This window comes from Psittacula echo (genome assembly GCF_963264785.1).
Source record: "Psittacula echo genome assembly, chromosome: 2".
NCBI lineage: Eukaryota > Metazoa > Chordata > Aves > Psittaciformes > Psittacidae > Psittacula > Psittacula echo.
The window spans coordinates 87,800,486-87,813,403 of NC_137737.1; the positions used below are offsets into that span (position 1 = coordinate 87,800,486).

Sequence of the window (12,918 nt, forward strand, 5' to 3'; positions counted from 1 at the left end):
GTGTCTCTGCACATGGTTTTGCTCTCCCTGCTGACTAAGTAACGTAACATAAATGTTTAATGCAATGGAAAGGTGGGTTTTAACTAAAGTTGGTGACACTTTCAGCTTGTGTTGCAATTAATAGAAGAGGAAATATTCATTCTCCATATTTCATCATTTAAAAGCATCCTGTATTTGTAAGAAGCTGTGATCATGATCAGCCAACATCCCCACTATGGATTTGAACTTTCTAAATCTTTGGTGATTTTTGTGTTTTGGTTTTTGTCTGAGCTAAGAGCTTTGCACTCTGAATTTTTAATAACAGTTTGTGGGTTTTCTTCAGAGAGAGATCAGTCCCTTCCCATTCACAGTGCTGTGCATCTCAGCAATATATGGACTGAATTATTAAGCCTGTTTTTTCCTGCTGTGAATCTGTGTTGCAATGCTCGGAAGTGGTGGCAGTGGTTGGTGTTGAGGCGGGATGGTTTCATTAGCAGCGAAATGGTGACAGCCAGCTAGGGAACACTGCTGTTTCTGCACCTTTTGCACTACATCTGGGCTTCAGAGATATCTTTCCAGGTCTTTCCAGATGAGAATTTGTTTTTGAGTGAGAACCACACATGCACATATAAAATTCACTATGGAAAATTTACTTGCCTTATTGTAGGGTAGACTGAGACCCACCGCTCGTTTTTTGTGCTCAGATTTGCAAAGGGAAAGAAACACCTATGTGGCCAAGAGAAGTGTCAAATAGTCCATGTCCCATCCCTACCCTGACCCCGAGCTCACTGTATTTACAATTCAGGCTGCAAATGCCTCTGTCTCTCCTAAGCAGAACACCCCTCCTGGTTTTCCCAGGCAGAAGCCATGAGTGAAGAGATGAGAACATCCCTTCCACACTGGCATGGCCCTTTCCCGAGTTGGGGTTTGTTCTTTTTGCTCCCAGAATCCAAATAATTTTGTAACTGGCACGTCCCATCGCTGGACGTTGGAGGAGATGTGGGGAAGCCCTGATGGCCCGCATGGTCGCTGGGACTTTTTTTGCTGCAGGTGTGGACCTATAACAATTTGTCTAGAAGCCAAACAGGGAACTAGGCTTTTCTGGGGAGGGGCTGAACTTCCTGCCCATTTGTCCATATAATGGCAAGAAGAAATAAAAATGAGAAATTATAATTGTGCTAGTAAAATACTTCAGTGGCTTTGGAGCCCAGCACTTGGAAAAGATGGGGAAGGAACAATGGTAAGGAGGCATTACCTCTGGTGTAGCAACACATTTGTTTAATCTTACCACCACATTGCTAGTAGATTCTAGTAAAATTGGTATCCTATCACGGGCTTATTGTGGTGTTGAGTGGAATATTTTTCTCCATGCAAAACAATCTAGGGAAGTCTGATACTGTTTATTACAGTAATTACACATTAATCAGTTTGTACGTTCACTATACAGTGTAAGCATTGCTAATAATCTTTCCTTTGTGCCATGCAAGAGACTGATTTATGCAATGCACAATTTAGCCCTCAGTATTAAGGAGACAGTGCAAAAATATTTTTCATTTCTAAAACTTTTTGTAATTCATTTCCACTCCTTAATACTCTCTTTGAAGTTTGAAATGGCAATGTATTTTCCAGCCAAGAAGAGCCATTTATGCCATGTTCTTTCTTTTACATGTGTAAATGCACACACATACATACATTTACATACAAAGACATGTCTGTTAGCACACATAAAATCGTATGGCTGCAAAATCAAATTCCTCTGTGTGTATGTCGTGTAAAAAACCCTCAAAACCAGCACATGTATGGAAAAGAACATTTCTGTTGAAAGCTGAGCTCTTCTCTCTTTTAAAGAGGGAAAGACCTTTCAAGTATACACTCTGCAAAATAAACTTATGTCATGTAGATTTTTTTTTTTTCCAAACCTAAAAGAGGAAAAGGTTAGTTCCTGCTAATTTGTCTGTATCCTTGTAAGAAACCTAAGTGTAAATTCCATTTGGGAAGTGGGCAGCAGCTGAGAAAGATCTGCTTGTACCCATTGTGGTTTTTGCAGTCTGTGTAGAACTGCTGGGCTGAGGTGGCTGTGAAGGCAGATGGGGTCATGGTACTAGAAGGACCACAAGGAGCTATGAAGATAGGGCTGCTGAGGAAAGGAGAGAGAGACATGCACCCTCTCTCAGTCCTTCCCACTGGTGTTCGTCACCTGAAGCAGTGCCCTGGAAAGACACTTCTGCCTACTGCTGCTGGCTCTGCAGTGAAGGGTTACGTGGGCTCTTGGATCCTCCCCTGCAGTTCATAACTGCTGTTCCTTCCAGCATTCAGATGTTTTATTTGCTTAATTTCTTACAGTGTTATTCAGGTAAAGTCTGTAATGGAGAGTGAGAGTTACACTGATGAAGTGTTTTTTTCCAAAACATTATTTTACAGTACCAAATTTAGGATTGCATAGTGAAGCTTTGGAGGACATCTAGTCCTCACAGCAGAAGGATAGACAGCTGACCTATTGAAATAACCTAATGAAATATAATGTCTTGTATCTCTCACTTGAGATACAATTTTCCACTAAAAACAGTTGCATCTCTAACTCAGTAACTTCCTTAGAGATGTTTTACTAGGTGAGAGAACAATTACAAAAACATGATTACAAGAATCACTTTTACCCTGAACCCTTCTACTCTCTCATCCTGGAAAGTGAGAGTGATATTCAGATGATCTCAAGGTCCTTTCCAACCCTAACTATTCTATGATTCTATGATTCTATGACTCTTATGTGCATCTTGGGGAGCTACAGCTGGGTGTGAAATATATCCCCTCACAAAGGCCAGGGTAGTTGAGCAAAATGCAGTCCCCAACCTTTGTGTGCTAGGACTGGTCTTTGCTGTGCAATGGTGGTTTTTTCACCCATCTTTTTTACCCTCAGTAACACAGAGCACAAATAGTTTTATTAGTTGCATACTTCCTGAGAACACAGTGATCCACACATTCTGGGCTGTGGGTTGTGTTTTTCACGTTCAGGCATAGGATGGGAGTTCATCAGATAGCAATGAGGAGCTCTAGCAAATAGCACATTTGCATCAGCAGAAACAAATTTCACAAGACTTGCTGGGAAGGTTTGCCGCAGCATGCCACAGTCCTGCGCTACCAACAGCCACTGCACATTCATTCGATAGAAAAGATGACAACAGAGAATGAAACTTTCAACGTTCTGTTCTACAAACACTTGAGAAGCACATTACCCCAAAGAAGCAAGCCTGTGGCTGACATAGTGCCTTTCAGGTAAAGGAATTTGAAGCTGTGGATGAGCCATGCTTCATTTGTCCTGGTGGTAAGGAGAGCTCTCAGCACTGCACTGCTGCAACTGACAGTCCTGGTATTTAACAGTTTCCAAGAGTCCAAAGGCCTGGCAACAGGATACTGGGATCACTGAGGTCTGAACGCCTTATGTGCTCAGAAATGTTCAGACAGCACAATGTTGTCGTCTTGTGTTGTACAAGGCAGAAACAACTTTCCTTGAGATGCTGTCCTCCAAATGAACAAAGTGTCATTTGCCTGTCCCATATCTTTGCCTCTGGTTGTTGACCAGTTTACCAGGTAAAGGTTGATTTTTCTGAAGACAAAATCTGCACATTTGCTGCAGCCTCTGACAAACCTGACTGGCCATTACCTCATTCAGCCTGTATAGCTCAAACTGTATTTCTGGATATATGTGTTCCTAAGTGGTGGAGTTAGGAGGATTTAATTTCCCTTCTTGACCTCACTATACTACACAGTACAGCATGGCCACAGCACAGATATCAAAGTTTACTTTGGCTAATAATAAATAGCAACTTCTGTAGAGCTGCTTTGCATTTTAATGGGGAAGATTTTTTCACGCTTTCCATTTGCCTCACTCTTAGACCAGCCACACTGTCTGGGTGTTAGTATGAAATTTCAGTGCTTTATGAATCCTGGACTGGGTAGTACTGATGCACTCTCTCTGGCTTGGTACGGACAAGGAGTTGCAACTTGGTAGTTCATGGGCAAGTAGAAGGATTCCTAATGTGTAACAGCATGTTAGGACATATATCTGGGTATTTCTACATTTAGAATCCTTTGCATTTGGTAAAAATGCAATGGAATGTCTGTTCCTTTTCAATATTTGCAAAGCATTTTGCATATAATCTGGGCAGATGCTTTAAAAAGAGACAAAAGGATTCGTCCAAGTAAAAGGCACTTACACTGTCTAGGACACGCGACTAGGAGCAGAGAGGAAGTCTGACAGAAACTTTGCCGGCTAGACACTTTCAAATATTCCATAAATGCTGAAAGGGCAGGAAATGCCAATGCTGATAGCATGAACAGATCGCCAGCCCTTATGGGAGGCCAAGTTTTGATCATTCTCTGAATGCGTGGCACCACGCATGTTTCATAGCACAGATCTTGTTTTAGTTGCATATAATTGCTTGTCCATATTAGCTCTTACTATTTATCTAAGACTGGGAAGGGGATTGAATTAAGCTTTGGATGTTTCTACTGCCATTTCTCTCCAATGATTTTGTTGTTTTTATGTATGAATATATGTAGTGACACAGGGTTCCAGGAAAAGGAGCAGAGCTCTGTTGCTCTAGAAATTGCACAAACACCAACAGCATGTACCAAAGTGTTTACAATCTAATTAAGGTTATATGTGACTGATTAATTAAGCCTTACAAGTTCCAGCCAAGGTAAGTGTGAGGTAGCGTACAATGAGATGTAATCAGTTGTGCTGCAGAACCTAAACTATAAATAGTATTCTGGATTCCAGAGAGCAAAGTTTTCTAATAGCTGCAGCAAAGTAGTCTTCTGTGTTCTTCCAGGGTGCAGTGGGATTGGTTTAGTTCAAAGTTTAAAACTTTGTTTTAAACAATATGTCTCTTTAGCTTGAAGAAAGAGATCAAAAAATATAAAACAAATATATAAATTTATATTTAATATATATAAAAATATATATTATATATATTTATTTAAATATAAATAACTGAAGGATTTGATGATGGTACATGAAGGAATAAAATAAGTGTTGTCAGTGAGCGATTAGATCATTTGGGGCACCAAGAAATAATTAATTTCCTGACTTCTAATTAGTCTAGATCTTAGTACAGAGGAGCAATCTACTGTATTGCTTGGACTTTTGGAAAAAGGGGAGACCTGATTTCCAGCTCCATGCCTGATATGTACCAGCAGGAGTCCTGGATCGTGTCAGTGCAATGAGTGTAATTACAGCTTAGTGCCGGTGTGACAGAGTGGGCAGATGAGGACAAAGTTGGGATATAAGCCCAAATTTCAGGGGGTCAAATCCATACTCTTGTCCAGGCTTTTCTCTTTGCTGAGATGTTTCTGAAGATCCTTGGCATTACAGAAAAATAAATATTCTAGCAATTTGGTTTTGCAGTGAGATTTCACATCTCATAACTGAACATGTAAGTGCTGTGAATCTGAACTGGAGATGACAGAGTTTTCAGAATTAAGTCATTTCCTACAAAAAGGTACAGACTGAGTCCCTCTCTTGTTTCCTTTCTCAGACCACTGAGAACTTCTCCTATGCTGGCTACAGTGTGTCAGGAAATTAAAATCTGGTTTGGATATTTTAAACAGCTTATGCTTTATTTTCTTGAGGTATTTGCCTTTGGGATTTTTGCATCTCCATTGAAACAGAGTGGTAGCATGGGAAAAGGCTACCTGAGGAAAAATATCATTCCTCTCCTGCTTCTGCATCATTAGTCCGTGGAAGAAAAAGCCTACTTTTTTACCTTGAACAAAAGAGAGCTGGCCAAGGGCTCCAAGCACTTGATATGTGGTATTTTATAGGTGTAACCAAGGTTTATTAGGCTGGACAATAATTCTACCTTTGTATAATTCTGTAGGACACATCACAGATAAGGGTAGCATTTTCACAAATACCTAAGTGATGCAGCCTCTCAAGCTATGACTGCTGCCTGCTCCATGGTCCCTGGTCATCTTCTGTGGAACTATGGGATACATGCCCGGAAGGTGACCAGTGCAATGGTCAGAATCTGGCCTCATGTTAGGACCCTTGAGACACTTGTACCCAGTTGTAAGAATCACTGTAGACAGCAACACAGCTTTTTAGTTTCCCTATTAAAAAAAGAAGTCTTATCCCCATTAAAAAAGAATTGAAAAATGTGTAGATAGGGAAGTAAGGGCACATGATGGATTGAGTGCCTTTCCCATAGCCACACAGGAAGTCTGTGGCTCAGCTAGGAATTGAACCTAGCTTTCCACTGTCTGAATCCAGTGCCCTGTCCCTCTCTGAGGCCATAAAATTTTGTTGTTACTGAATTCCCTACAGGCTGAAGCAGAAGGCTACTGCTTGTGAAGAAGAGCATTGTTAAAAGTTGAGTATTGTCTGTAATGAGTGAGAAACTGAGAATAGTTCTGGGCCAAGTGTTGCCCATTTCTATTGCTATTTAATGTTCTCTTTTTTCCAAGTTTACATCATAAAAATCCCCTTGTGGTATTGCTCCTTAACCAAGCAAACTACTCATGCCTTTCCTTATGGCTACAATTGCAGTAGAGGACAACGCTTAGCTATTTCCAGCTGTCCCGGTTTAACAATAAGTGACATTATGACTGGCTTGACAGAAAAATCATCATATTTCTGCCTCTTTTGCTTGGCATGCCTCATCCAAATCTAATAGAAAATTTATGTCAATTTTCTGTGGAAAGCATTCATAGCTAAGTTTTCTCTTACAATACTCACTTGATTTAACATAGCATTGTTTATTGAACCACTGCATTACTGTTTTTTGTGTTTACAAATGCTGAACTAAATCGAAAGGGACTTCACTGAAGTCTAGAACAGACTAGAACTAGTAAAGCCAGAAAGGAGGTCATGTCCCTCAAACCCAAAAGATGCATCAACCCTTCTCTGTAATAGGTAGGACATGTCAAGCTAGGCAAAACCTTTCACAATGGTTATAGTCCATCTCACATACATCTACAAGGTATTACACAACTTGGTCATACTGCCTTCCATAGAAAAATAATACCATGTGTAAACTATGCCACTGGTATTGGTGCTGTATCTGTAGGGAAGTGGAAGTGCAGTCACAGGTGCAGGATGGGACATGTAGTCCAAGTCTCCAACAGTCAAGTGACTGATGACGTTCGCAAGAGGAAACTGCTAACTCCTTCCTACACAGGTATAGTCATCTCTCCTAGGTCCCACACATCCCAAAATGTGGGACAGAGGAGAGACATTAACTTTGGCTGAAGGAGTAAACACTGATCAAGTGGCCCAGAAGACATTTCCTAATTCACAGATAAATGGTAGGGAAAATAGCTGAACCTCTTGATATTCTCTGTGCAAGAGTGTTTCAAAGAAAGTAAAGCCTCACTAATCCCCATTTCATATCACCTTCTGACAGCCTCCTTTGTGGGAGAATAGCCCCGAATGGTTTTGAATGAGCTCTTCTAACAGGGTAGCTTTCATGCAATGATGAACAAATAATTATACCACAGTACACCTTTGTGTAATACTCTTCATTTACATGTGGGATTTCACCACTATCTTCCTGAGAAACTACGAAGTTCAGTTAGCCACCAGATAAGATAAAGACTGGAGTTTGACTCGAAAGGGATGCATAACTATCAGAATTGAAATATTCAGAGAGGGTAATTTCTCAGGTTTTTACTTTCTATGCAGGCTTTTATCAGACATATTCTTGCTGAAAAGTCAGAGAAATCAGACAGTGTTTTTTGTTTAAAAATCTGGGTCCTGCACTGTTCTTAAAGAGGTTTATCTTCTGCTTTGTATCTCTTTTGCCTGCAAATGGAGAAAATTCTTCATGTGAATCTCAAACATTTTCCGCTCTGGCCAAGTTTTGTTCTGAACAAGCAAGACAGAATGGTACATGATCTCAGTGGAAGGACTTCCTAAGCTGTCTCTTCCATCCACTGGCAGCCAGGCAGAATTGCCAGTTAGGCAATCCCTACTCTGCTTTAGTCAATTTCCTTCTGTACTCTTCCATCACTCTGTCCTCTGCGGCTACCTTCAGCAAATAAGACCATTGCCTAATCAACCCTTCTCACCCTGTGGCTAGGCATTTTGAGGCCTTTTCTTCATGTTTGATATCCCTATTTTCTATACGAGGGTGATTTGAGGAGTTCCTCCTCTTGGTTGATATGAAGACAAGGGAGAGGGAGGGAAGGCTGGTTCAAGTTTGGTGAAGTCCAGCAGCACACAGAGCAGCACAGTTGGTAGGTGGGAAGGAGAATATAGGTCAAGCAGGTGAAAGTCGGAGGGGACTGCTGCAGAGGCAGAAAAAGCTAAGCATATATATTTTCTGTTTGTTTAAATTTAGTTTTTCTTCTGCTAAGCCACCAAGTGTAATTCCTGGTCTGTGCTTCCCTTTCTGTCACTTCTCCATAATTCTTAGCATTTCAGTTGGGCTGCTGTCTCTTGGCTGCTTCCTCTTTTCCTGCTTTCCTATATTTCATTATTTGCCCTTCTTCCTCTTCAAGTGCTTTTACAACAGAGTGAGGAGGATGTGGAAACTAGTTACAATATGACACACAAACTGCAGTGTCACAACTGCAGCTCTTTGATTTCACCTCCAAGATTGTGGAGAAGCAGGGCAGGGTGGAGAAGAAGGGCTGGGAGGCTGAGGGAAAGAAGGGAGAGATTTACAAACAGAGAAACAAAATGCCAGAAAGTCACAAGGTTTCCAGCTCGGGGACTTGGGATAATCATTTAAGATAATTCCAAACTGAATCATCACTGTGTCCTTGAATGCAAAGGAGAGATGGCAGTCTGTGCCAGTCCAAGGGTCTCTCACAATTCTGCTGACACAGAGAAGATACAGCTCCCTCTACAAGATGTACTTCTAGAGGCATGATAGCTGAGCATGCTAGGCTCATGACATGAGCTAGGCATGCACAGTGCACAGCTTGTAGCATTGCCCTTTCAAAAACAGAAAAAAGACTAAAACAATAAAAACTCAAAGGAAAAATCATTCTTAGTGCCATGTCTGTGTAAACTTTTGGAAGATGCCATGGATGGAAATGAGGACGTGCTGTAGCTTTCTTAAGGTATCAGGCAGCTGGGAAAACTCGCTCTCATAGACATTGCTTCAACTACTTCCTAGGGCACCCATTAATTAGAGGTGTTATTTCCCTTCCCTTTTCTTCTTTTTTTCTTTTTTTTTTTTTTTTTTTTTTAATTTTTCTTCTTTTCTTCTTTTCCCTGGGGTCTCATAGAAGCCTTTCAACTCAGTTGGTTTAAATATACATCATAGCAACCACTATAGGACTTGCTCCAAACTTCTAGACCATGACAGATGCTAAGGAGATAAACAACTGGGGGTTGGGAGGAAATGGGTAATATGTCCAGACTGCTCTGTGTGTTTGTGGAAGGAGTTAGAGGAACAGTAGATAGAGGTTTCCTGTTAAGCTGGACAAGGGGGAAGCTGTGATGTTTCTCAGCTATGGCTGTAATTGGACTCAAGTTCAACAGCATTTTCAGTGTGGATTTGCTGCTTCTCCACACTCCATGAAAAGCTCAGGTTGTCTTAAAAATCTGAATACCACTTAAAGTCAAGGAGACATAAGTTCCTAAACTGTTTAGATACTTCAAAATTGCTCTTCGCTGCCACACAATGTCTTGCAATCTGTGGGATATTGCAGCAGAACAAGGGTTTGATAGTCTTCCCCTGCTGCAGATTGGAAAGCAATGCATGAGCCAGCTCTGAGCTTTGAAATCAGAATATGCTAATCCATGTCCTTTTTGTTAACTGCTTCTCCACTGATCAACTTACAGGTTATAGCAAAAAGAGCTTGTAAGGAGCTAACAAATGCCTGCCTGCACATGCATACTAAAGAGCGGATGGTTCTGATTTTCAGAGGTGACTGGATGCCCAGAATTCAGATATGGAGCTTGAGAGAGTGGTCTAATTTCTCAGTGGTCAGGCTGATCTCTTTTCTGACAATCTAATTTGATTAGTGTCTGAAGCTGGAGAGCCCCAAAATGTCAGTTGCTTTTGTTAAAATCTTTTAATCTTTTGTTGATAGACAAATGTTAAAATAATTGGTAGGCATATTGAAATGAGCGGAAGGGGTTAGAGAAATTGAAGCAGTATTTGAATGCTGGTTAAACCATATTAGATTATTCTGTTCTTATTAGATAATTTGAGCCAGAAATAAAGAATTTGATGGAATGATTTGTGTGGCCTGCATTATGTAGGTTTCTCTTGTTCATAATAGTCAGTTCTTGGCTACTTATCATGATTTAGTTTAGAGTGGTGCTATTGGAAGCCATTTAATTCAACTGCTATTATTTTGAAAGCATTTTCCCTTGATGCTCTGCCAGCAACATGGTGGCTTGGGTGCTTTGTTGATCTATCCATGTTAAGAAAACAGTTGTCCTTTGATGTAAGATAGTGATACTCAGTATGGTGATTGTGACTGAAGATTGTGATCTTGACTCTGTTTCCAGTGAGTTTCAAATGTCAGATTACTCATTCAAGAGAGCAGTAAAATAATTTTAAACCACCCTCTTATATTCATCAGCCTTAAAAGCATTGAAGATTTCTTCAAAGTTTGGGGAAGCTGCTCCCAAGTGGATGACATATTGGCCTTTCTCTGGAGGCATGATGATACCTGCACCAGAAACCCAGCTAAACCTCAACTTTGAGGTCCCTTCTGTGGCATGGTTCCTTCATGATTTTGGAGATACCCTTCAGGACAGGAATAGGGACTCCTAAATTCAGTAGTTTTAAATCACATCTGAGGTGTGTTTGCAGAGCTAGGAAGTTCAGCTAAGATGCTGTTCCTCATGTAATATCTTTCACATATAGAAAACTCTTTATCCTGAACTTGTGTCGTATTTTTCTCCACATCTTTCTGAGAACCTGTTTGGTTTGTTTTTTTTTTTTTACAATCTCTACTTCTTATTGAGCCAGGTGCCGCAGAAAACTGATGAAATCTAAGTTTTTCTCTTTGCATTGCGGTCAAAGATCCAAGGAAACAGTATACAACTTCGTAATTGCTGGATGCCTCATGGAAGAGGCACCCTGCGTCAGGGATGACTACTCATAGTGCTAATGTGGTTAAAGCTGGATTATATTCAGGAAAGGCAAGGAGAGCTTCTTTTTCCTGAGGTGGACTCAGTTTGAAGACTTTCAGAATGATCAAGATCTCTGAGTGTTTGAGAGTCTCCCAGCACCATTTGGGGTTTCTTGCTATTTCAGCACAGAGGATTAATTGCCTGAGGGGTACTCTGGTTCCTTTAGCAAAGCATTAGCTGCAATATGTGGTGAGAAAGAACTAATTTTGTCCTGACATTTTTCTTCTCACAAACTATCTGGTATGTCCACATTCAGACAATTTCTTTAGGATTTGTGTAGAAAAATTTATGCCCCTTCCCCAGAAGAAGTAGGTTAGGATTTCCTTTCACTGGACTGCAATCAAGTAAACAACAGTTTACATTGCAAAACTTTCTGGCAATATTTCTACAGCCCAAATAGAAAAAACTTCAATAGCATGGAATGAATACTTCTAGAAGAACAATTGAGCACTCAGGATTAACAGATCTAAAGCAGAGTACCTCAGGATTACCTTCTTTGCACAGTACTAAGAAAGGTCATCTACTTTATCTCATAAAGCTATAACTACATTTGATATGCTTTAGTCTGAAATAAACTTTCAGTATCCCTGGGTGGTTTTTTTTTCCCTGTCTGGTGAGGGGGACACAGACGCTGTTGCTCTGCAAATTTGTTTCCTGAGTAGGCAAGATAGTAAAATTGTCTTAAAGTATTCCCTCAAGTTTTGAAATGGCTAAGATCCTCTCCATTTCATTATCTGACCTCTTCTTGAAAGAGGAGACTGACAATGCACAGCCTTGGCACAGCACCCATAGGCACCTCCCCAAACCTAAACACAGCTGTTTAGTCTAATTTTCGATCCACTGACCCTTTGGCAACTGGGGAACTAAGGACACTTGTGTAAAATAGTGCTCAAAATGTCATTAAACAGTCCCTGGTGAAAGTCCCCATGTCTGTCTCACTGACAATGAAGGCACAGCACATTGAGCGCTCACATGGGTGGGCTTGCAAGGGCCTGATCCTCAGACAGGGTAGCTCTGTGCCACTTCAGGGACAAAATTAAAGATGTGCAAGCAGCTCACTGAGCTGGAGCAGGAAGAGGGGAAGGTTTGCAAGAGCTAACTTTGCATTTGGGGCAAGGCAAATTTCGATGATCTGAAGCAATATACAAAACAGTTCATCTTCTTGCCTGTCCCAGTGTCCGCCCCTTCCCTGCACTGGCTATATGACAAGCCTAGGAGTTGTTCTCCCTTTTCTACCACAGACCCTAAGACACTTCACTGCTCCCAAGTAGTAGCTTTCTTCTGTGGGGTAATAACTGCTGTCTTCAGCTAGTACAGTTCTGACCAATACTCCCTATATGAGTTCAGATTTTACAATCTGAAAGCCTTAGTCAAACAGGCTTAGAATTCCCTCTCTATTTACAGTCCAGAGATGAACTACAGCTCACATCTTTTGTGGATAACTGATCATCTTTGTAGCTGTGCTTCACTCATATTTCTGCACTTGCTAAGCCCTTTCCTTTGGCTGGGAATCCCCATAGTATCCTTCAGGTTTGCAGCACGGTAAGGACAATTCCAGCCATGACAGCATTGCTTCATGTAAGAACCTTCCTGTCTCTCCCATCTGTGTGGAGCTTCTTTGGTCTCCCTGTTAAATCTCAACATAGTCATTCCTCTTCTCCAAAACACTAACCTTTGCAGGTGCACATTCTTTCGTGTTCTCCCAGGCTGACATGTGCAACTGCCATTAGCTAAAATTTTGTTGCATTAGTTAAGGATGGGTTAATACCCATGAATGTCAACAAAGCATGCTCTGTGGAAGAGTTAGAGAAGGAGGGTGCTTTATAAATGTTAGATTATAGTAT

General features: G+C 40.9%; 1 protein-coding gene across 6 annotated transcripts in view; it reads left to right on the forward strand.

Moving 5' to 3' along the window:
* IKZF1 (IKAROS family zinc finger 1) overlaps positions 1-12,918 on the forward strand; it is a 67,749-nt gene that overhangs the window by 26,018 nt on the left and 28,813 nt on the right. The window lies entirely within an intron of this gene.